Source organism: Ursus arctos, unplaced genomic scaffold (genome assembly GCF_023065955.2).
Source record: "Ursus arctos isolate Adak ecotype North America unplaced genomic scaffold, UrsArc2.0 scaffold_16, whole genome shotgun sequence".
In the NCBI taxonomy this organism is placed as follows: Eukaryota; Metazoa; Chordata; class Mammalia; order Carnivora; family Ursidae; genus Ursus; species Ursus arctos.
This window is the reverse complement of record NW_026622830.1, coordinates 46193123-46217472: the sequence shown is the minus strand read 5'-3', so window position 1 is coordinate 46217472 and position 24350 is coordinate 46193123. Positions and strand designations below refer to the sequence as shown.

General features: G+C 49.0%; 1 long non-coding RNA gene across 1 annotated transcript; it reads right to left on the bottom strand.

Annotated features, from left to right (window-relative positions):
* Window positions 1-362: 362 nt before the first annotated feature.
* LOC130543796 (uncharacterized) lies at window positions 363-24095 on the bottom strand. The gene is made up of 3 exons (XR_008959419.1): window positions 23894-24095; window positions 23175-23477; window positions 363-2075 (listed from the first exon to the last, which is right to left on the bottom strand). It is a non-coding gene; the product is annotated as an uncharacterized LOC130543796 (long non-coding RNA).
* Window positions 24096-24350: the final 255 nt, after the last annotated feature.

Here is a 24350-nt window from a genome sequence, read left to right as displayed (position 1 = left end):
TCCCCTGAGTTATGCAGAAGTGTCTCCAGGGCGGACTGCATCTTCAGCCTCCTTCTGCTTCCCACAGTACTCGGGGGACCAAGCCTTGGGCTGAGAAACGGGGGGAATGGCTGCCTCCAGATTGCGGGCAAGGCCTGGAATGGAGTCTGCTGAGGCCTGCCACACAGACTGTGCACATACCCCCTGACACTGAGGCAGGCGGTGTTATCTGCCCTTTAGGGACCAGGACTCAGGCTCCAAGGTGAGCCCCATATACCTAGGCTGCAGAATGACCCACGATGCCCAATGTCTCACCGCCACACCACCTGCCTTGACATCTGAGCTTTGGTGTCTTGTCCACAGAGTGACACTGTTGGATGGGATTTGTTTTTTCCAAACTTTTTAAAAAGATTTTATTTATTTATTTGACAGAGAGAGACAGCCAGCCAGAGAGGGAACACAAGCAGGGGGAGTGGGAGAGGAAGAAGCAGGCTCCTAGCAGAGGAGCCTGATGTGGGGCTCAATCCCAGAACGCTGGGATCACGCCCTGAGCCGAAGGCAGACGCTTAACGACTGCGCCCCCCAGGCGCCCCCCATACTTTTTATTTTTTAAATCATTAATCTCATACTTGTTTACCTTAATATCTGCAGAGATCCAGTATAAAAACACAGAAACAACATGATCTGGTTGGGGTGAGAAGGGGGGCCCTGCTCTTGCCCACCCCCCCTTACCTTCTTCCCAGCTTAGGCCCTGCAAGGGTCTGAGCGGCACAGCCAGAGACCCCGGGACCCACCAGGTCCTAATGGTCTGAGTCTGACTCCTGAGGTGTGGCCTAAGGGCACGTGAAGAGGAATCACCAGGAAGTCAGTTACAAAGACCCCTTTCTGGGCTCCCCACTTTCCCTTCAAATCAGATCAGGCATGGGGGCAGGATGGGGCACAGAAATCTGGGATTTTAACTAGAGCCTGTGTCCATTTTGGGGCAAACTACACTTTGAGAACCCCACACTTCGACCTCCTGTATGTATTTTATAAAAGTAGAGAAGGAAAATATCCCATGCTGGAGCTCAGTGCATGGAGAGAACTGAACGGGCTGAGGAGGCTGAGGGCAGTCGGTGGCTTCTCTGCAGTCAGGGGACATGTTGACTGTGTCTTCTTTGGATGATGTAATGATGGAGACCCTACGTTTGCAGGGTGACTGCAGGCCATGGCACCTGGCCTCTGTGAATGGCCATAGAAGGGCCCTTCTCCTTCCTTGCCTCTGTCTCCAATTTTCAAGCTCACCTCTGCCTTCCAAGGTCACCCTTACTTCAGGGACACATCCTAGACAGGGGCAGACAGTGGGCACCTGGGACAGAGAGGGCCCTCCATGGCCCCTGGATGCTTGTATGTGGCCTACTCCTGGAAACCCAGTCCTAACGGGTGCTACAAGGAGGGTCTCCAGTCCTCGTGTTCACCGCCCCACTCCTAGGGCCGGCACCCACCACACAGTGGGACTCTTACTGGGGTCCTTCTTTGCTGCAAGTGTAGTCAAGGACACTCCACATCCTCAGCTTTCAGAGTCCTATCAAGGTCATCACATGGGGAAAGGGCAGCCACCCTTGCATCCTTGGTGAACCCCACCCTTCCCCTGCAAGTGAGAGAGACAGTCGGCCACATGGTGGAGGGTGAGTGTTGTTTTTCCGTCTGTCCTTCTGTCCTGATCAGCTCACTGAGAGAAGAGGAGAGAGAGGAGCCCCAGTGTTCACCTGCACCAGGGGGCCTGCTTTTCTGAAGAGGAAACGCATCCCAGGCAGTGGTCTTAGTTGATGGGGCCAACGTAGAGAAGTACATCCGAAGGTGGGGTCCACCTAGGCTTCCAAGTGTCTGGACTCAAATGCTTGTCTTCTGAGTATTTATTGAGCAGTGCCAATTCAGAGCTTGGAAGCTGGTGTTTGAATCCTGGCTCTGGTGCTAATTAGCTGTGTGATCTTGGGTAAGTCACATGATGTCTCTGTGCCTCACTTACCCAGTCTGTACAACAGGGCTGATAACAGAGGCTTCCTCATCAGTTGCTAGGAGAACTGGAGGTGACATGTACAAAATATATTCAATGCCTGGGACAAAATAAGAACTAGTTAGCTTTTTGCCATTATTATTATTATTATTATTATTATTATAATCACTAATATTAGTCTGCTTACAGAATAGGAAGATGGGCACTGCTCTTTCTGTGTCTAGAGCAGAGTTGGTTTTTTTTCTTATCAACTTTATTGAGAAATAATTGATGGCCAATAAACTATTTATTTTTTATTATTATGTTATGTTAGTCACCATACAGTACTTCATTAGTTTTGATGTAGTGTTCCATGATTCACTGTTTGCATATAACACCCAGTGCCCCATGCAATCCATGCCCTCCTTAATACCCATCACTGGGCTTAACCCATCCCCCCCACCCCCTCTCCCCTCTGAAACCTTCAGTTTTTCCCCGTGGTCCATAGTCTCTGATGGTTGGTCTCCCCCTCTGTTTCCCTCCCCCTTAATTTTCCCCTTACTTCTCCTAATGTCCTCCCTGCTATTCCTTATGTTCCACATAAGGAAACCATATGATTATTGTCTTTCTCTGCTTGAGTCATTTCACTTAGCATAATCCCCTCCAGTTCAACCCATGTCGATGCAAATGGTGGGTATTCATCCTCTCTGATGGCTGAGTAATAGTCCATTGTACATATGGACCACATCTTCTTTATCCATTCATCTGTTGAAGGGCATCTCAGCTCCTTCCACAGTTTGGCTATTATGGACATTGGTGCTATGAACATTGGGGTGCAGTGGCCCTTCTTTCCACTATATCTGTATCTTTGGAGTAAATACCTAGTAGTGTGATTGTTGGGTCTTAGGGTAGCTCTATTTTTAACTTTTTGAGGAACCTCCATACTGTTTTCCAAAGTGGCTGTACCAACTTGCTTTGCCACCAACAGTGTAAGAGTGTTTCCCTTTCTGTACATCCTCTCCAACATTTGTTGCTTCCTGCCTCATTAATTTTTGCCATCCTAACTCGTATAAGGTGGTATCTCACTGTGGTTTTGATTTGAATTTCCCTGATGGCTAATGATGTTGAACGTCTTTTCATGTCTGTTAACCATTCGTATGTCTTCTTTGCAGAAGTGCCTGTTCATGTCTTCTGCCCATTTTTTGACTTGATTATTTTTTTGGGGGGGGTGTTGAGTTTGAGAAGTTCTTTATAGATCTTGGATTCCAGCCCTTTATCTGTAGTATCATTTGTAAATATTTTCTCCCATTCCATGGTTTGTCTCTTTGTTTTGTTTACTGTTTCCTTTGCTGTGCAGAAGACTTTTGATGAAGTTCCAAAAGTTCATTTTTGCTTTTGTTTCCCTTGCCTTTGGGGATGTGTCTTGAAAGAAGTTGCTGTGGCTGATGTCAAAGCAGTTACTGCCTGTGTTCTCCTCTAGGATTTTGATGGATTTCTATCTTACATTGAGGTCTTTCATCCACTTAGAGTTTATCTTTGTGTATGGTGTAAGAGAATGGTCGAGTTTCATTCTTCTGTATATAGCTGTCCAATTTTCCCAGCACCATATATTGAAGAGACTGTCTTTTTTCCATTGGATATTTTTGCCTGCTTTGTCAAAGATTAGTTAACCATAGAGTTGAGGATCCATATCTGGGCTCTCTATTCTGTTCCATTGATCTATGTGTCTGTTTTTGTGTCAGTACCATCCTGTCTTGGTGATCACAGCTTTGTAACATAGTTCAAAATCAGGCAACATGATGCCCTCAGCTTTGTTTTTCTTTTTCAACATTTCCCTGGTGATTCAGCGTCTTTTCTGGTTCCATACAAATTTTAGGATTGTTTGTTCCAGCTCTTGACATGATGCTTTATGTGGAAAACCCAAAAGACTCCATCTCCAAATTATTAGAACTCATACAACAATTCAATAATATGGCAGGATACAAAATCAATGCACAGAAATCAGTTGCTTTCCTATACACTAACAATGTAACTGTAGAAAGAAAAATTAGGGAATTGATTCCATTTACAATAACACCAAAAACCATAAGATACCTTGGAATAAACCTAACCAAAGAGGTAAAGGATCTATACTCTAGAAACTACAGAACACTTATGAAAGAAATAGAAGAAGACACACAAAAAATGGAAAAACATTCCATGCTCATGGATCGGAAGAATAAACATTGTTAAAATGTCTATGCTTCCCAGAGCAATCTATACTTTCAACACCACCCCAATCAAAATACCAATGGCATTTTTCAACTACATCCATTTAAAGTGTACATTTAAAATGTATCATTCAGGGAATTCAGATGGCTGCATACACCTGTGGTACCACCAGCCCTGTCAGGATACTGAACATTTTCATCAACTCCAGAAGATCTCTCCGTCCTTTTGGAGACCAGACCCTCTCATTTCCAGGCACACGTGACCGCTGACCAGTGTTTAGTCATTAGAGATTAGTCTTCATTCTATGTGAATGAATCACATGTGCACTTCTTTTTTTTTTAAAGATTTTTTTTTATTTATTTATTCGACAGAGAGAGACAGCCAGCTAGAGAGGGAACACAAGCAGTGGGAGAGGAAGAAGCAGGCTCACAGCGGAAGAGCCTGATGTGGGACTCGATCCCGTAATGCCGGGATCACGCCCTGAGCCGAAGGCAGACGCTTAACCGCTTTGCCACCCAGGCGCCCCCACATGTGCACTTCTGTTCTGACATACTTCACTCTGTGTAATGATTTTGAGATCCAAAGTGGTGGTGTGTGTGTCAGTGGTGCTATGGACTGAATGTTCCTGCCCCCCCCCCCATTCATATATTGAAATCTCAACACCAGTGTGACAGTTTTAGGAGGTGGACCTTTGGGAAGTGCTTGGGTCATGAGGTGGAACCCTGGCATTGGAGCCCCCTTAGTACCTTGTAAAAGAGGCTCCAGAGGGATCCCTAACCCCTTCCATCATACGGGGATACAAGGAGAAGCCTCTGACCCGGAAGAGGCCCCTCCCCCAACCACCCTGGCCACTTGACCTCAGACTTCCAGCCTCTGGCTCTGTGAGAAATAAGCTTCTGTGGTTTATAAGCCTCCCTCTGACACCGCGTCTGGTATTTTGCTAGAGTAGCCCTAATGGACTGAAGTTTTGTTTTTTTTTTAATTACTCGGTTGTATTTTTTTATTAAGAGATTACACAAGTTTTTTTTTTTTTTTTTGCAGTTGGGGTTTAATATTCAACCCTAAATGGACTGACATTTCTTTTTCTTTTTTTTTTTAAGATTTTATTTATTTATTCGACAGATATAGAGACAGCCAGCGAGAGAGGGAACACAAGCAGGGGGAGTGGGAGAGGAAGAAGCAGGCTCCCAGCGGAGGAGCCTGATGTGGGGCTCGATCCCATAATGCCGGGATCACGCCCTGAGCCAAAGGCAGACGTTTAACCGCTGTGCCACCCAGGCGCCCCTGGACTGACATTTCTTAAAGATAAGTAGTTCGTTTATTGTTTTTCCTGAATACAAACTGGAATTCACAGTGAGATACCAGCATACCCAGAAGCATGGCTCAAACTGAAAGATTGCCCATCCCAGGTGCTGCCAGGACTAGGGAGCAGGTCTCTCCTCTATGTCTGTGGGGATGTACAGACAGATGTCCAGCCTCTTTGGAACACCATTTGCTAGTTACACATATACCTTCCACCCCAGCTGAAACCACCCAGATAGCTGGGGAAATGGATGAGTTCCTGACTTTCGGATGCACACAACTAGTGTTATTTGTTTTTTCTTGTGAAAATAACCACATGCACCTCCAGCACCTCACACAGCTCTTGCCACAGCACAGCCCTTGCCTGGTCTTTAACACGCCTTGGTGGACGTGCCCAGCGGGGTGCTGTGTGAGCAGTGAACAGCAGTGGCCTCTGGCCTATGCATGCCAGATGCTGAAACTTAACAAGGGGACCACGTTACACGGTATTTCCTTGTAGAGCTGCGTATAAGATACACAACTAAGATCAAGCACATTAGCTATCTGTAAATACTCCAGTCCACCCCTACCCCACACACGTTTCCACAACTTTATCACTGCAGACCAGTTTTGAAGATAAAGTTAACACAGATCAAATTAGATAACATTCAAATCTTTGGAATCTATCATAGAAACACAGATGTGTTTTCCCCATTGTAGCCTACAACGTCAAAAAGTCTTGCTCATAATTTATCATTGGCAATGAATTCCCAACACTGAGGCAGCTGTGGGTCACTCATCCAAGGACCACACTGTGATGTCTGGCGAGCTACCAAAGCATATCAGAATACATGGAACACTCCTGAGATCCAGGGAGAGGTTAGCCTCCTGTCCCAACTCCAAGGCCCTGTCACCTCCTCGCTACAGACCTTGGTCAGAACACCTTCTCCCTCTGGATGTAAGTGGCTTCCTCTATAAAATGGTAAAACAACACAAGAAACCAAAAGTAGACCAGACCAAAACAAAGTAACACAAGAACTCCTACCTTGCCAACAGTCTGTGACCGCCCAGTGCGAATTATAAAAAGCTGTGCAGGTCAGCTGCACTGTCTCCACTCCTCAAGGAACCATAGGTTCATAGATGTGGTGGGTGCATTCCTGGCCAAATTCTATACTCCTCCCTGGACCCCCTCTGCCAGGTGACTTTGCTGGGCCTTCCCACCTGGGCAGAGTGACTGTCCTGACTCCTGACCTCTGGCTTGGCCATGAGACTGGCTTTGCCAGAGACGTGTTAGTAAACATGATGTGACAGAAAGCACAGGATGGACATGTGCCCTTGGATTTGGCCTCAGCCAGACAGCCTGGAGCAGAGCTTCTGACCCTGTCGAAGCACACATGAGCCCAGCCACGTGAGATATTGGCCAATGTCCCCTGGCCCTCAGACATTCAGATTACAATAATATGTGAGCACTGTTGGAGTCTTAGGAGGGTTTGTTACACAGCAATTGCTAACTGATACAACAGAGTTATAAGACATTGCCGTGTGCAATTGTATTATGAGGGAGAAAATGAGCAGGGTCCTGAGTTTCCAAAGGGGGACATATTTACCATCGAGTTTAGAAATCATGGAGGAAGAATCTCTGGAGTTGTCCTTAAGGACATGTAGGAGAGGTCATGGTGAGGAGCAGGACAGGGATGACAACCATTCTGCAGGCACGGGGCTTGGGCACCCATGTGCTCAGCTGGGAGGAAGGGGAGGGGCCATGAAGGAGTGGGAATTTTTTACCTTACCTCTCACTGTCTCTGAGTGCAGCCCTTTCAAGCCCTGTCCTCAGGGCAGCATCCAGGGCTGCTGGGACCAACATCCAGCACCACCACAGCTCCCTACTCACTTCACCAATAGGCAGACCATTGCTTCCTGGAGGAAAATTTGGCTTCCAGGATTTGGGGAAAGCTGCTCTCGTGTCTGTTTCTCCATCAGCTGGTTACTCCCATCAGCTTGATAGATGGAGAAGGGGCTCCAGGGAGTTGGGGGGAAATCAGGAGCAGATCCAGGAAGCTGAGAGAAGACAGCATCCTGGGGAGGGGGGGAGGTCACAGTGGTTCACACTAGGACACCTAGTGAGAGGGCACAGAGCCCTAACTGTGGCAGGGTCTGGGAGTGCTGCGAAGAGAAGGGAGGAATTAGGAGCAGCCTCTATAGATCATGCCAGAAGTTTGCCTCCCACAGTTCCAGGTGGTGGGATTCATCTATTCAAGCAGCCGATGTTTCCTGAGTGCCGGCTGCATGCCAGTCCCTGTGCCTGCTGCCCAGTGTGGAGCAGAGAGCATAGCCCGCCCATGTGCTCCTAGCCAAGGGATACACGCTGAAAACGTGCAGCTGAGTTTGGTCACTCCTGCACGCTTACTTCTCCCTGTTCCATTGGAGGTGAAGAGCCTTTGGGAATTTCTTCCTTTCACAAACAGTCGCAAAACATGGCAGCATAGCAGGGACCTTCCTAAGAGAGTTGATGTTGAAACAACTGAATTCTGCCCACAAGAGGCTCACGTTGGAGCTACCAAGAACCCTGAGGCCACAAGGAGCCCTGCGCACTCTGGGCATAGCCTAGTGCTGGGGGTTTCTTAGCACCCATCAACCCACCTCCCCACAAAACAGATCCTGGGACAAGGGCTTGGGTGTAGGTAGCTTACTTGGGAGGTGGTCCCCAGATGCACAGGTGAGGGAAGCCGGCCTGGAGAGGGAGAATGTGGTGCAAGTGTGTCAATGAGCACGTTACTCCTGGGATGGGTGCCACAGGTCCCTCTAAGGAACTGGGTGGGACTCATCTCAGGGTCATCTCAGTGATGGGGTGGCCTCTACTGATCCCAGGCCCTTGTGTGAGTGTTGCCCTGGGGCTGAGCCAAGCCCCAAGCAGAAGGCCTCAGAGAAGGCTGGCTCCCGATTCCATCACAGTGGCTGGTGGGCAGACACCCACTGGGTGTGATGAGGGAAACAAAGGCAAGAGAATGTAGCTTAAATTAAATCTCTTTACAGCTTACTGCCCACTGATAGAGAACCTGAAATGTGCAGAGTGTGACCTTCGTCAAGGAACTCATGGCTGCCTTAGTCCCTTAATGCTTATGTTTTATTAAAGACTAAAAGTAACCTTATCTTAATGGTAGCTAGCCCCTCAAGGTCCTGAGAAAGGCTTGCTTCCAAATTCCTTAGAGACTTGTGCTATCCCTAACTCCCACTAATGAAAAAGTATATAACCCGTCACTCCTCACAACCTTAGTGCAGCTCTTTCTGCCCACGGGTCCTGTCCCCGTGCTATAATAAAATCACCTGTTGGCACCAAAAAAAAAAAAAAAATCTCAAGAATTCTTTCTTGACCATTGGGCTCTACGATCTCACATCATCCCATAGCAGGTGGAGGACCTCAGGGTGAGGCCACATGGCAACTGCTCTGGTGTTCACAGCCACGGACACTGCAGGGCAAGTCTGCTCTCAAGCTCCTTGCGAGTGTGCTGCAGGCATGGGGAGAGAAGGCTGTGACCACCCTCCGTCACTGCTGGTGGGGCCCTGAGGGAGACGAGACCGTGACCATCCTCCATCACCCCTCGTGGGGCATCTGGGAGCAACTCCTGAAGCTACCACATCTCCGTGCTCTTAACTCATATACTTCATTAATGAACTTACTATCCAACAGCATTGACCAGTGCCTCCCTGCTGGGGACAGCTCTGGGTGCTGCAAATATCATGGGTGGAACAAAAATCTTGGCCCTTGAGAGGTCTTCATTCTAGGATGGCAACAGACGGTAAGCAGAGAAAATAAGGGCTATGTAGGAAAGCAAAGAAGTGTAGGGGCAGGAGATGGAATCCTTTGGGCAGGTGCTGAGCCAGGCTGTGTCAGGAGGTGGTGGGGCAAGGCTGTGAGGATTCTAGGAACAATGAGGAGACCCTGTGTGCTGTGGAAGTGGAGGGCGGGTGGGGCAGGAAAGGGACTTGGGGTGGCCCAGGGAGGCTATCAAAAGGACTTGGGATTCTGACCCAAGTGTGAGAGAAGCCGGGGAATTTTGTCACAGGGCTGTGTGGCCATCTGAGAGGTACTTTGAAAGGACTACTTTGCATGCTGCTGGGACACAAGCCACAGGGCAAGGGGGAATGGGGTGACCCATTAGGTGTCCATGGCCACCATCTGGGCCAGCATGGAGGTGGCCTGGGCAGGAAGGGAACAGGGCTGCTGGAGAGGATTGAACATGCAGGGTGGAGGGACTGGGCTGCCAGTAGGTGAATGGGAGAGAGAGGACAGTTTGGTGAACGGGCACGCCAGAGGGAGAGCAGCCTCAGGTGGGTTGGCAAGGTAAGAGTTGAGTTTGACCCCGGGGAGGTGGGAAAGCCTTGAGGTATAGAGCGGGAAACCAGCTCTGCTTTGTCCCACATGCATGCTCTGGTGGGTTACGGCGGGTGGGTGGCTGGCCGCTGGGTCGGCGTGTGCATGCAGACACAGCCTCGGCTCTGGAGGAGGAGGGATGATGGGCAGAGGCTATCGCACCATCGTGCTGGGTGGTACCCTCTCTCCTGACACATTCACAGTTTGTGGAACTCAGTGCTTTGACAGATGAGCCTTCTGGGATCATATACCCAGCATGGAGACAGCTTTATTGTTCCAGGCACAGGAAGGAAGGATGTGATCTTACCGAGGAGTCTGCCTGCTGGCATCTGCCATGTTGTCTCCTCCTGCCTCCCAGTGCTCCTCTTGGCACTGGGTGTGACTGACTTGTTGTCGTCCTCTTGCTAATCCTGCCTCTGCCTGAAATGGGCACATTGATCCCAAATGCTAGTGGGAATGAGATGAGGGCTGGGAAGTGGGGGCTGGTCTGCTTTGTTCCCCGGGCAGTCCAGGGGCATCTAGGTATCATATAAATAAATGAGTATGTGAAGCTTCTCCCATGCCTGGATGAAATGGCCAGTGCCCTGTGCAGCAGGACAGTCCAGGCTGGGGAGACAAGGAGAGTCTGTAGCCCAGTGGCTGTGCAAATCAATGCTGCCTCCTCTCAGCTGTGGTCCCGTCCTGCTGCGTGAGCAGCCACGGGCCCCGCGCAACCCAGTCCCAGGAGCTGATGTCCACTTTACATGGGAGCTCTAAAGCTGAAAATTCTCTCAGCCTAAAGTGACCCTGGTGGTGCCCCATTTACAGACGAAAACCTGGGCCCACCAAGGCCAGGCCTCTCAGCGTAGCCTGGCAGGTTGGTCTTCCCCCTGATAACCCGTGTTGTCTGCTCTCTGTACGGCGGGCCCCTAGTTAGATCTGCGATCCCAGGCCCAGGCCCTGAGCTGATTCAAGGGTCCTTCCTTCTTTTGCCCTGTCGTTTGCCTTGGTTATTCTCAGCCTTCTCTGTTTCTCAGCCCCTACCTGGGGCCTCTCCCCTGGGGTTCACTGGGTGACTGGTTTTGGCTGCAATCTGGGTTTAGCCACAGCTTCTTGGCAATGACCCCCAAAGATCCGGGACATGGTGCTTTGTTCCACCTCCAGGACTGTGCAGATGTTGGTTTCACTTTAAGCTTCAGCATCTGAGAGAGGTTTGTTCTTCTGAGAAGCAGACACCAAGATGGGATTGACACAGTTATGGGTAAAATGGTGTCCCCCACCCCTTAAAAATTCACATGTTGGAGTCTTACCTTCCAGTACCTCAAAATGTACCATATTTGGATGTAGGGTCCTAAGACCTCACCTTGGAAGTCCCCTAACATCACCTCAGCCATTCTCTTGGCCAGGCCAATCACCATGGCCAGCCGGGACTCTAGGGGAGGGAAAGAGACCTCAGCATGCAGTGACTAGTGGGGAGCACTGAGCTCAGCAGATGGAAGAGGTGAGGAAGGACATGCATACATCCAGATAGATGCATCTCGGTGTCCAGAGGACTCCCAGGGCCCCTGGGTCCTGGAGACTGAGACCCAAGGTGACCCCATGGAGCAGCACTGCCCGCCACCCTGGCCCTCTGGACCACACTGTCGTGTGGGAGAGCACTGGACTTTTGTTCTGGTGGATACACTGGCCTTGTGAGTCTTGTTTGAGCAGCTTGGCTTGCTCTTGAATCCACATGGCAAGAACGACGGGGAACTGGTGCTTTAGGAAGACGAGATTGGCAGGGTGATGGAGAGTGAAATGGAAGAGAATGGGAATGAATAGCAGGAGGAGATGCTGTCTGGCTTTCCCACCCTGCGTCCTGGGGTCTCATCCAAGTGTCTATCACTTGACATTTGAAGCTAGGATTCTCACTTGGGTCATCGAAGTCTGCAGATTCTCCCATTGGTGGAGGGAAGCTGGATATTAAAATCCACGGAACAGAACTAGAGGATGGGCCCTGGCACATATCAAAAGCACTATTTTGAGAAATTTGGCTTATTATCTCCATAGTTACTGCTTATTAGCTTCGGCTTTCCAGAGACTGTTTCAGCATCCAGAAATTAAGGAGAGGAAGTTTCTGATGGAGGCCATGGGGTTGCATTTCAGCCTATGCAGATCCAAGCTCCATAGTCTAGGAGGGGTTCCCCAGAGAGCTGCATCCTCACATGGAAGGAGGGGGAAGAGAGCTCTCTGGTCTCCTTTATGAGAACACTAGTCCCATTCCTGAGGGCTCCAGGTTCATGACCTAATCACCTCCCAGAAGTTTTACCTCCTAACACTCTCACATTGGGGATGAGGTTTCAATATATGAATTTTGGGGAAACACAAACATTTAAGCCACGGAATTTTCTTTTGGCAATGCAGAGAAAGATTGACGGTATTTTCAAAAATTGGCCCCAGCAGTATTTCTGGTCCCACATGCTCCTCCAGCGACTCCTCCTCGTCACTGCCCATCATAAGCCAGAGCCCATGTCCCTTCTCCTTGCCCTGTAAGTGGGCCTTTGTGCCCATCTCAGTGAACAAAATGTGGTGGAGCTAAGTGATACTGCAACACTTCCAAGACTAGGTTGTGAAAGGACATGAAATTCTGTCTGTACCTCTTGGGTCATGTGCCTGGGGTGGCAGCCCTGAGCAACAGCCCTGGGTGACTGTAGGAAGTCTGCCACGCTCCAGCTCCAGAGACTACGTGGAGGGATGCCCAGCACCCCCAGCCCAGCACTGGTGAAGGATCCCTGCAGCCCAGCCCCCATCATAGCCCAGTGGAGCAGACACCAGAGGTCTCCACTGAGTGCCCAAATTTCATATTTGAACAAAGTGAATGTTGTTGTTTATATATCAGACTTGGAGAGGTTTGTTAGGCAGCAATACCTGACTGGGAAAAAAGGAATTTCAGAGGCAAAATTGCGAATGGGTTTCTAATGTGCCAACATAGAATGTTTCTTCCTAAAGCCAACTTCATACATACATAGTGTGGTGTATGATTTGAAGGATGAGGGGGAAGTCTCTGGCATTAAAATATTATCTCTACCGGCCTTCGTTGATGCATTTTTAATAACTTACAGAATTTCATCCACTAGGCTGGGGCCTTTTACCTTATTCTGGTCCCAGTCCCCCAAAAGTATAGCAAGTCATTTACACTTCAGCATAACTGAGTGTGGAGGTGATCTTTCCAAAGCAGAGGCGGTGGGTGCCTGGAGAAGAGCAGGAGGAGTCTGCTCACCTAAACATTGCTTTTGCTTTTCCCAACATTTCCTAGGCTGGCCCAGAGCATATCCCTGTTTTGGTCAAAGCTGGGGCCTCCTTTGATGGGACAGCTATTCTGAAACTCTCACTCGGCCTCCATGGCTGTCCACCTCCACTCAGTGCCATCTGGGGCTCCCTCCTGCCCAGGGTCAAGCTGCAGCTTTTCTGAAAAAGCGTCACACCTAGTAGGCTCAGGGGTCAGTCTTCCTGGGGACCCTGCTCACTGTCCTCTTGCTCACCGTTTCCCATGGGCCTGCTCCCATATGAGAGCCTCTTCTTTGCTCTCCCCTTAAACTGATAACATATTTATTTCAGACGTTCTGCTTTTCAATTCTCAAGTAAGCTCCATTCACTCCACATTCTGTACTCACCTGGCCACCAACCTTCGCACCTAATGTGGCCTCGAGATGCTAGGCATAGATCTGTCTCGGGCACCACATTGCCTGCTCCTCACTCAGCCCACGACCCCACCAGAGGGTGAGTGACGGCTGCAAAACAGGCAGGCCCCATGCCAGGGCAAAACCTGCTTCTTCTCCACCATGTTGTTTGTGTTAAGACATCACACAATAGGATGCAAGCCCTGCTAGAGAACATTCTTAAAATCACAGTCTGAGTGAGGCTCAGGCATGGTTATTTGGAAGCCATGGGCTGCGGCCTGTGGTAAAGTCCGGACTGAGGTGTGGTTGGGAGGCATTGGTGCTGCCGTGCTGAGGGGCAAGACTGCAATATCCTCTGGATCCCTTCCCTTCTCCCCTAGGGCTCTCTACAGCCCAGTGGGGCTCGGACCTTGTTCCAGCCCTTCCTCTGAGGAAGATGCTCACGCCCAACAGGTGATTATTTTTCATACGGACTCCTGGACATCAGCAAGGCCATGACCACAAAATACTGGATTCCCTAATGGGAACTCCCTCGGACTCACAGCAGCCCACCACCCCAGCTCAGGCAGTGAAGGCATTTCCACTTTGCTCCAGACAGACGCCCAAATGGAAGCCTTCACTTATGGTTTCTGCAACATTCCCCAGGACCACCATTAAAATAATGCTGTTCCCTTCAAATCCAACACATAATGCAGTTATGCTACCCTTACCTCCTAGGGACATGGAAAGGCCAAACTTGAACAGGAAAATGCCTGTGGCAACATGGTTGAGAACATGAAAGGCATGCCTGCCTGTGGTTGGTGGCCCGCTCAATTTAATTGTGTATGCCCCAGGGCAGGCGTCCCCATGGATTCACGTGTCTACACACCAGCCCAAACGTAACATGATCACGTAAGCGTAACCAAGTTCAGCCCACCACTGACACGCAGGGTGTTCAAAGTCAGCCATGACCCCCACTACTGAGGAGGGAAGCACTATAAGAGCACATCAGCAAAGCTTTAGAACATAAGTGGAAAGGTAAGCTTTGAAATTTTTGGAATTAGAGGATCATCTGAGTCTACTCCCTTATTTTCCAAGTGGGGAAACTAGCCCCAGAGAGGTCAAGTTTCCAGTTCAAAATCACACAAACCCAGTATCCCTTGTTTGAGTGCCTGGCCCACGTAGGAGGGATGACTGGACAAAGGCTCTACGCCCAAGGCCAGAGCAGGAGACTTGGGCCAATAAGTGAGTTATGCATAAACAACAGCAACGGAACTTGGAGTGGTCTGGCTCACTGGACAGCTCCAGCATGCTCCACACCCGGTCTAGATGTGCTCATCTGTGTTGGCTTGTCCCTTCCCTACCTCACTTCTCCACGCCCCCTCATGCTGCTTCCTGGGATCCCCTCCACCTAACCTACAGGCACTGGAATCCACAACAGGGGGAAGTGAACCCAAGCTACTTCCATCCGAAGCAAGACTGAGGGCTCCATGGCTGGGGTCATCGTGGCCCCCGATGCTTTCCTCTTCATTTTGAGTCACTTGACCCATGTCACACAGCTATCAAGAGGTGGAGCTAGGATTTGAAACAGATCGTTAAGCCACGGAGCCCATACTGTTTGCAACTCCAGAGAAACTACTTCCTTGGAATGCATGTGTATACAAATAGAGAAAGTTGCTGAAGACTCACGATGCCAGATAAACCAGGTGTGCCTGGGACCCAGGTGTAGGGGTGGCCACAGTGTGGGGTGTGCACTGAATCACCAGCTGGCCTCTCCGGTGCATGGCCAGATGACCCAGCAGCATGGCAGGATTTTGGAAATGATGGCAGCTTCTTGTGCAAGAAGCTCCTTGCTTCTGTAAACCCTGGCCTCTCAATTAGTTCAGGGAAAAACATTACACTGGAATCAGTAGACTGGAGCTGGATCCTGACCCAAGCTATCCATTTGCTGTATGACTTGAGTGGCTTGCTTGACCATGCTGAACCTTCACTGCTTTGTAAACTATACTGTTTCCTTCAAGTATAATCAGAGGTCAAAGAAACCCAGGAGTGCTTCATGGAAGATGTCTCTCCTGGATTTAAAGCTGCAGTGTTTATGTGGGTGCCCAGGAGTGCTGTGGCCCCGACCGTAAATTATCCCATAGCCAAGATCACCATGTCAGAGAACTCAAAAGCAGAACCTTCACCCAGTTAGGGTTTTTGAGATTTATTCTGAGAGAAAGCTTTTTGGAGAAATGACTAGAAATTACTCTTATACAACAGCAAAGATGTAGCCATTTTTCAAAGAAAACTGAGTTTTCTAGTCAAATTAGTAATATCAACATAAGTAACTTATTGGAGAATTATTTGATTTGGATGACCCTTTATTTTCGTTTGGAAATTAGTAGAGGTAAGTTGATGTTTTTGGTTTGAATTTCCCCCCCTGTATTAAATATAATGCTCCCAAAGTGACATAACAAATATTTGGGGGAAAGCTTGAGGTTAAAAATTCAAAAATACTAAGAAATCTAAAAGTCTAGATCAACGTCTCAGAGACTTCAGTCTTGGGTTCTGTTTCCTGCAAGAATGTTTCTGCCTTGGGCCAGCTTTTGGTGAAAAGACAGAAGTAGGAATAGGAGTTAAGCCTGTTAGTTCTAGGGGTGCCTGGGTGGCTCAGTCAGTTAAGCATCTGCCTTTGGCTCAGGTCATGATCCCAGGCTCCTGGGATCGAGCACTGCATCGGGGTCCCTGTTCAGTGGGAAGCCTGCTTCTCGCTCTCCCTCTGCCTCCCTCTGTTTACTCTCTCTCTCTCTCTCTCTCTCTCTCTCTCTCGCCCCCTCTCTCAAATAAATGAAGTCTTTAAAAAAAATTCTGGACTGGAGGCTGCAGCGCAGGTCAGAACTGCTAAGGACCCTTGGAGCTGCATTTCCTTTGGGACACTCACACAGGACTGCTCTCCTGGTGCCAGCGAAACCAGAGGGCGTCCTTCCAGTTCTGTGGTGCTTTCTTGCCAAGCGAGGGCCACATGGGGCTGCAGCCAATACTGGCAGAGGGGTGCTCCCAGTGATTCAAGCAGGAGAGAGGACACCAATTCCCACCTTCATGAGAACTTGCACCGTGAGTCCTTTGCAGGCATGCTGTTGGTTGAAATTTAATTTTAGCAAGTTGACAGTTCCTCTGTTGTCCTATTAAGTCAATGTCATTAAATCAAACCATTTTGGCTTTTGAGTCCTGCTTGTAGCTTACTTGTAAATATTTTGGTTTGATAGTTACATGAGAAGTAAAGCATACAGTGATGGGGGAAGCACCTATTTAAGTACATGGTGGGAAATATGACCTCCTATAGCCCAAATACTATGGCATATATTTTAAAAGTGGCTCAAAAAGAGCCTGGCCCCTCAGATTAAAAAAAATAATAAATAAATAAATAAATAAATAAATAAATAAATAAGAAGTGTTCTTGGTTTGAAGACTGAAGGACCCAGCTTAGGTCAGTGCCCATCCTTGGAGCAATCAGCCCGCATGGGGGAAGTGCCCTCACTGCAGGAACATGGCAGGCAGGAACACTCTTGGCAGGTGAGAAAGGACAAGGAGCAGTGCCACACAAGGGAGTTCCCTTCCCTTAGCTTCCAGCACTCTAGACCAGGAGACACAGGAGCTCACCTTGATCCAGGAACCAGAGAGAAGGTTGACCTCGGGACACCTGCTCAAAGGCAAGAGGTGGTAAGCAGCTTCCAGAATAGCTTCTGGAATGGCAGAGGGGAGCGAGGAAGGACTCTCTGCTCTGTTACTCACTGAGAGTGTGAATGTGGAGAAGGAAGTCTCTTTCCCAGAGCAAGTCTTAGTTTCTTCATCTGTGCCATGGGGATGTAAACATGATAACAGCAAAGCTCACTGCCCAGCTGGTTGTAAGGAGGCAATGCTCCCACAGATGCAAGTGGGGTGTGGCACAGAGTCGGTGCTCAGCAAATGCCATTCGGCCCCCTGGTGCCCGACCTGCCGGTGTGCAGCAGGACACGCTGGCTTCTGCACACAGCCTGAGGCCCCACCCTGAACACTGGGAATGGCACGTCCTCTTCGTGGTTGCACATAATCTGATTTCATTAGGACAGAAGTGGCGGAGGGAGGTCAAGGCAGGAGGAGAATTAAGTGCTCTGTGAGATGTCCTACTACAACTATTCTGGATTTTTAAAAATTGAAAGCTCTCTGAAGGCTGTAATACCTAGGCACGATTTTCTGAAGTCATTGAAATGGTGCTTTGCTTTCACAGCCTAACACAACTCCCCGAACAAATCTCAAATCCCAATCTCAATCCTGGCTGTTCTCTGCACTATTCCTCTTGCCTGGCTGCATGCCAGGTCCTGCTTCTCTTGGGGATCTCACAAGCCATGTCTCCAAGTCCTTCAAACAGCGACAGCATTCCAGCCACCAGCCGGAGATTCAACAAAGAGCTTTAACTGTCTACCTTAACTGGAATTATTAATATTTTTTTTGCAGAATCTTGAGCTAAGGTGGCCAGTCCATCCGTCGACACTTATCAAACTCCTACTGTGTACCCAGGACATCAAAAAGAGCTGGGGATGAGAGGGGAGTGGGATGACCTAGATGTTTATTTATTTAACATGTGTTTACCAGGAGGCGTGTGCACCAGTTACTGTTCTAGGTACTCAGGATGAGCCAGGAACACTGCAGGCAAGCCCCTGTCTTGGGGACTCGATATGGTGATAAGTGCTATGGAGAAAGATATAGCAGGGGACTGTGAGCAGGAGTGTGGGGTCATGGGATTCCTATCCATAGTGTGGGGAAGAGAGGCTCCCCTCAATAGGTGAAGGGAGTAAACGTCTGCAGGAGCTGATGGCATTAGCTATGAAAATACCTGGAGAAAGAAAATCCCAGGCAGAGGGAATAGCAGGTGCAAAGGCCCTGAGGTGGTATGTGCTTGATGTACTCTAAGAAAAGCCAGGAAGCCAAAGGGGCTAGGAAGGGGTGGATGATGAGGTCAGAGAGGTGGTGGGGGCCAGATCATGCCTGAGCCTGCGAACAAACATATGTAAAGTGCAGGACAATAAATGATGCAGGTTTTAGAGCTACAGAGGCTCTTGTAAGTTTCCAGTAACATAATGTGGCAGGTGCTATGGGTCTCTGCTCCTGTCACTTGGGTTGCCTTGAGAGCTGAAAGCCTGGCTCCAACTGAACTTTCAAATCCAGTGCAGTTCCCAAGCTCCTGGAACAGCATGCCTGCATCCTCTTTCACCATGGAGTTCATGGTCCATGCTGCATTGAACCTACTGAGCACAGCCATTGCCACACCTGCCGGTCTTACTCTCTGCACACCTACCTCCCCATCCACCTGGAATCTAGCTGGAGCCCGTTTACCTGGTGGAGCACCTGGCACCTTGTGGAAACTTGTCAGTGTTGCTGGAAGCACCAGGAGAGCACATCAAGGACTGTGTGTCCAGAGTTGTCCAGCTCTTTGCTGCTACCCAGGGTGTGTTTTCCACAACACACAGCAGGCACATTTTCCCAGAGTATTTCAGAGTAGTTTGGGTCAAGGTTGTTTTAAATAACTTCCGTGGCACTTAAAAGAACTCCTTTGCTGTTTTCCCCCTCAGTCTGCACAGTGAGGGCTAGTTATTACTGAAGAGACTGGTGTCTTGGGCAGTGCTGTTGGTTTAGCAGACATGAGCATCCGGGCTTGCCTTCCAGCCACCGGCCTGGGCCCACCATGCAACATGCCGTGATGACCAATGAGTGACTCGGGCCTATTGCCTGCCCTGAGCAATTCCTCCAAGGAATGAACGTGAAGAGCAGAGACTGAGGCTTATCCCGGCTTCCCATGGCCCACCCAGACCTCAGGAAAGGATGGAGTTTGCTCAGCAGGTGGCCATGGAGTCTGAACTGGCCGCTTTCTACCACATATCAAACTCATGTGCCCTAAAGGGAAAAATCATGTGTGTGGGGGGCAGAAAATCCAGTTTCCTCTGAATGCCTGAGGCCAAGGGAGGGGAGGAGAGGGGAGGGGAGGGACCGCCTGAGTCACCCCTGCTTCCACCTCCCTTCTCCTGTGAGCTGAATTTTCAAAGCCCATTGGAGGTCACAGTGAGTGTCACGAAACTTGTGAAATCTCGAGGTGCTTTAGGGAAATAAATAAAGAGGAATTCAAGGTCAGATGTCTCAAGCAGCCCCATCTGCTCCTGAGGCATGTATAGATGTTTGCCTGACAACCAGCGGGCATGGCCACAGGTGGTCCCTGAGGTGTGCCAGGGCGAACCCACCAAAAGAAGTCAGGAAAGTGGGAATTTCAACTGCAGAAAAATGGGGCTTTGAACCCCAGAACCAACTTTGTATGCCAAGCTTGTGCTAGGTGCAGAACAAACACTGAGGACTTTCTAAGTAAAAAGCCCAGGTCAGGCGGGAGACCCCCCTTCTGCCTCTGTGCCCCGAGGAGGGCCCACGGTGCTGACAAGAAGCTGGAACACAGGCACGGTCGCCCCAAACCGCTCCGGGTCAGGAGGCACCAGTACACGTCTCCAGTTACAAATTCTCATTTTCTTTCCAGTTTAAAAACGTACTGTAATATGTATCACAGAAAGTTGGAGAAGACAGAGAAGAATTTGGGACAAAAAAGTCATCCATATGCCACCACCCTGAGAGTCACTGGTGGCAGATGGTGGATTTGGGTGCAGTTTCAGACATGCTGAGGTCACTCTGCAAAGAAGCTTAAACCTCGAATGTTAAAGGATAAACATTCCCCTCTATGTGCATAAGCAATTTGTGAACATAATTTAATTTTTGCATAATAAATCATAATGTGGTTACATGATAGTTTACTTAACCAGAATATTATTGTTGGGTTAATACAAACCCTGTTTTTTAAATTTCAATAACGATTAATGCAAAACACTGATTTGTAATTCAGATTATTCCCTTAGGATAGATTCCCTGAAAAGTTAATTATCTGGAGGGGCGCCTGGGTGGCTCAGTCGGTTTAGCGTCTGGCTCTTGATTTCGGCTCAGTTCATGATCTCAGTCTGTGAGATCAAGCCCTGCGCTGGGCTCTACTGGACGTTGGGGCCTGCTTGAGATTCTCTCCTTCTCCTTCTGCCCCTCCCCTTTCCCCCTTGCTCACGGGCATGCTAACTCTCTCTTTAAAAAAAAAAGTGATCATCTGTAGAAAAGCATAAGTGATTTTAAGCATGTGCACATATCCACACACATCTTGGATTCTAGTTTGGCTTCTGCTGCTAATTGGATGTTTCAGCTTGGTTAAATTACTTTATCTTTCTGGGTCTAATTTTTTGCCTTTGTGAAATGAGGGGTCAGAGCAAATGACCTCTAGGTTCCTTGCAGCTGGAGTGGAAAATGATTGTTTACAAATGGCTTTGCATGGGTATTTTCATAGTAGAATTTACTGATGCACGTAAGTGTATGTCTGCACCTATGCTCTTTGAGCATTTCTGAATAAAATCTGTTATCCTGAACATTTTTTCACATGTCCCCCCAGTACATGTGCATTTGTTTATAAATTACAATTACGCACTATGGTCAATTTAATATGAAGATTTGGTAAAGTTTTGTTTTTGCCTTATTTTTTAGAAAATGACACAGTCACTGGCTTGGGGTCCCTGCTGGGTGACCCCATTTATGTTGACATCTTCCTAATTTCCCAAAGTGGTGCTCAGTGTTCCCCTGATTGAATATTCAGGTATGAGGGTATGGGAAAGGCAGTGGCTTTAAAATTATAACTGAAGAGTATGCAAACAAGAGCCCAATTCTGTCACACACGCTTGAGCATAAAGACCAACTTGGGTCGGTTCTGGCCTTTCCAAACCTGCCCTCCCCTCAGATCATGAGGACCATCTAGTGTGGCTGGCATCTGTGGCTCTGCCTGTCCTGGTGAGGCGGCTTTCCAGCAGGTACACTAGTGGCTGGAGTGGGAGGAATGACAGAAGATCATATGATATTTTCTAGGCTCCTTTCTGTCTTCTTTTGACCCAATTTTCTCACAAGGCCCTGAATTAAGGGGTCAGAAATGCAAGAGTTCTCCAAAATTCTCCAGATACCTCGCTTTAAACCTGGAAGAGAAATTACCAGTTGAAGTCACAGATAATGTCCAGGAGCTACGAAGTATTAGCAGACTTGTGTGGTTGTGGATTTATATTCATTTGGGGAGATGCACTGACCAGCTACAGTGCAGTGAGCCCACGTTCCAGTTACATCTGGGAAAGGTGGGTGATTTCCATTCTCCAGGGATTTGGAGCAATCCCTCAAAACTCTGGACTCCAACTACCATGAAGCCCCTTGGCCCTCTACTGACTGTCCCTGTGACCAGCTCTGTGAGCCGAGAGCCTGGGCCACCTTCTTCCCTCTTAACACAACACAGTTTTAAAACCTGTTCATACTTTGCTACATCTATTCTCACAGCTCATGGAGTTAGATCTGACTAACATCTTACCTGGGTATCACTGAAGACAGGCTCTGAAGGCAAGTGGGTCTCCCCTAAAGTTTTAAACTCACCATTAGCTTTGTGATAACTCAGCATTCCTGCTTCCTAATTTAATAATCTTTCCGAGAGCAGATTCTTAACAAGTGATGTGTGACGAGAAAACAATTATGCAGAGTGAATGTCCTGTGATTTAGAGCAGTGCCGGTCCCTAGGGGCCAATAGGGGCCAGCGCACTCACCCTGAGCCACACAGCCCCTGGCTCCCACAGCTGCTTCAGCTCCGGAGACAATGACGAGGTTCCTAAGCCACAGGACACATGTGCTTTGCAGGGTATCTGAGGAGCCCTGTCACCACTTGGCGCAACAGCTTCTGTTTGATTGCTTAGGTGGTCCGCAGGCAGCAAAACCCGAGGGCCCCCACAAGGTCAAGCTGGCCCCCGCAGACAAACTGAAAGACATGTATTGTGTGTGCTCTAAATAATCACTGACAGGCAAGGCTCACACCGTTTCCTGGTCCTTGATTCTAATTGAATGAGCAATTTGACAAGCTTCCTGCAATCCCTCTCTTTGTACCAGCAGAACACCCTCGACTTCCATATTAGGCTCGAGCTGGAGCCCATGAGCTGAAGGGCAGCTCTGTACTTTCCCACTCTCATCTGCAGAGGTTGAACTAACGGTGGCCTCGCACTAAGACTCCATCAGTCCACACGTGTGTGTGTTTACCCCCCTGCACCCAGCACCGAACAGGCTCAGCCCTTAAGGGTCCTCTGGCTCGCATGCTACTCCCCTTTCCAACTAGGTTTCCAGAGCTGTGTGCCTCATTCACAGGGAGCTGGGGCCTGCAGCAGATTGTAAAATCTGGGGGAAATCCTGCAAGCTGGTTGTTAAATACGGCCATTATTAAAAATAAACTATGTAAACATAAATAAATAAATTGTAACCATTGTTTCAAACTTACGTGTGTCTGGTTATTTTTACAACAATCTGTGTTCTGCACCTGTAAGGTGGAAACGCTCCATGATAGTGTGTCCTCACATACCTTCCCTGCTCCCTGGTCGGTGTCATTAAGGCAGACAGAAACCAGCCACAGTAGAAGTATTTACACCGCGGACAGAGGCAAATGCTATAAGTAGGGGCTGTTTCCCCCCCCGGAGAGCATGTAATTAGTCATTTATCAGGACCCCTTCGCAAGAGTGTTCGCAGGTCATTACTATGGCTTATAGCGCCTTGCACAGTGTTGGGCACTTGGAGGCCAGGCATTCCTGAACAACATTCTGCAGAGAAGCCCCTCTGAAGGTTCTCTGGAATCTCTTACCTTGGGAGAACTTGCTGGGTGTCTCTGAGGGCAGGGCCAGGCCAAGATACTTGCAGATCCATCTCTACCTGTGTGGTCGCTTGTGTGGTGCTTCGGCTTGTCCCCAGCCCTGCCTGCCCTTCCATGTTGCTGGGCTTCGTACACCAGGAGTCATGGGCCAGGTGGCGTAAGAGGCAAAGGGCCTGGAGTTCAAAGCCTGCCTCGGTCATGACCTTGGCATAGGCACCTGGTTGCTGCGTAGCCCAGTCTCCTCATCTGTTAATGGGACGATCTTAGGGCTCCCTTTCCAGCATTGTCATGAAGCTAAGAAGACATAAAAGAGAAATCACCGGAGTAGTCATGACTGGTCTTACAGTAGCCCTGGCCTGACGCCCTGGCCCCCTCAATGGTGCTGCCTTAACCTTTCTGAGTAGGTGTTATCTGGCTTCCAAGGGTGTGACAGGGGTGCTGGAGGTGTGCAAGCCAGTACAGCACACTGCAGGGGCATCCAGGGTACACCTCGGCAGGCCTGGATAATATCAGAGGTAAAAGTTATTGTTTGGTCACAAAGCTGGGAGGGCAGCGTCAATCTGAATGTCCTAGGCCCACTCCTGTTGCAAGCCACAGGCTGACCGGGCCAGCCTCCACCCCTTGAGGGCTCTGGAGCCAAATCAGCACAGAGACCCTCATTCTGCATTCTTGCCCTGCCCTCTGCCCCCTGCCCCAGACCCAGGCCTCACCTCACAGCCTCCAGCCTCTGCAGCCATCATCTGTCCAGGCCTCTGGTCGTTTTTATCCGCAGGGTAATCGAGGTAATCAAGCACTTCAATCAGCACTCAGCTTCTAAAGCCAAGCAAACGTAATGTTTCCCAAACACCTTTTTACTTCAACAAAAGCGCCCTTCGTGCTGAAGTGAGAGTCTGCAGAGACGTGCAGCTGTCTGACAGGCCGTTATCAGAGTCAGGATGATTGCACAACACAGAAACTGAGGAGTTCCAAGCAGGCTGGGAAGGGAGAGAAATATTTCACTGTCATCACCTAATTCCACATGACAGCCGTGAGTCGGTCTCGCCTCATTTCTTGTAATGGACGCGTTCCGGTGCCATTGGCCACGTAGATCTGTCTCTTTGAAGCAAATATGATTTCTCTGTTCATTTTCTATGTTGACGTGTAGAGTTTTCATGGGAAGAAACGATT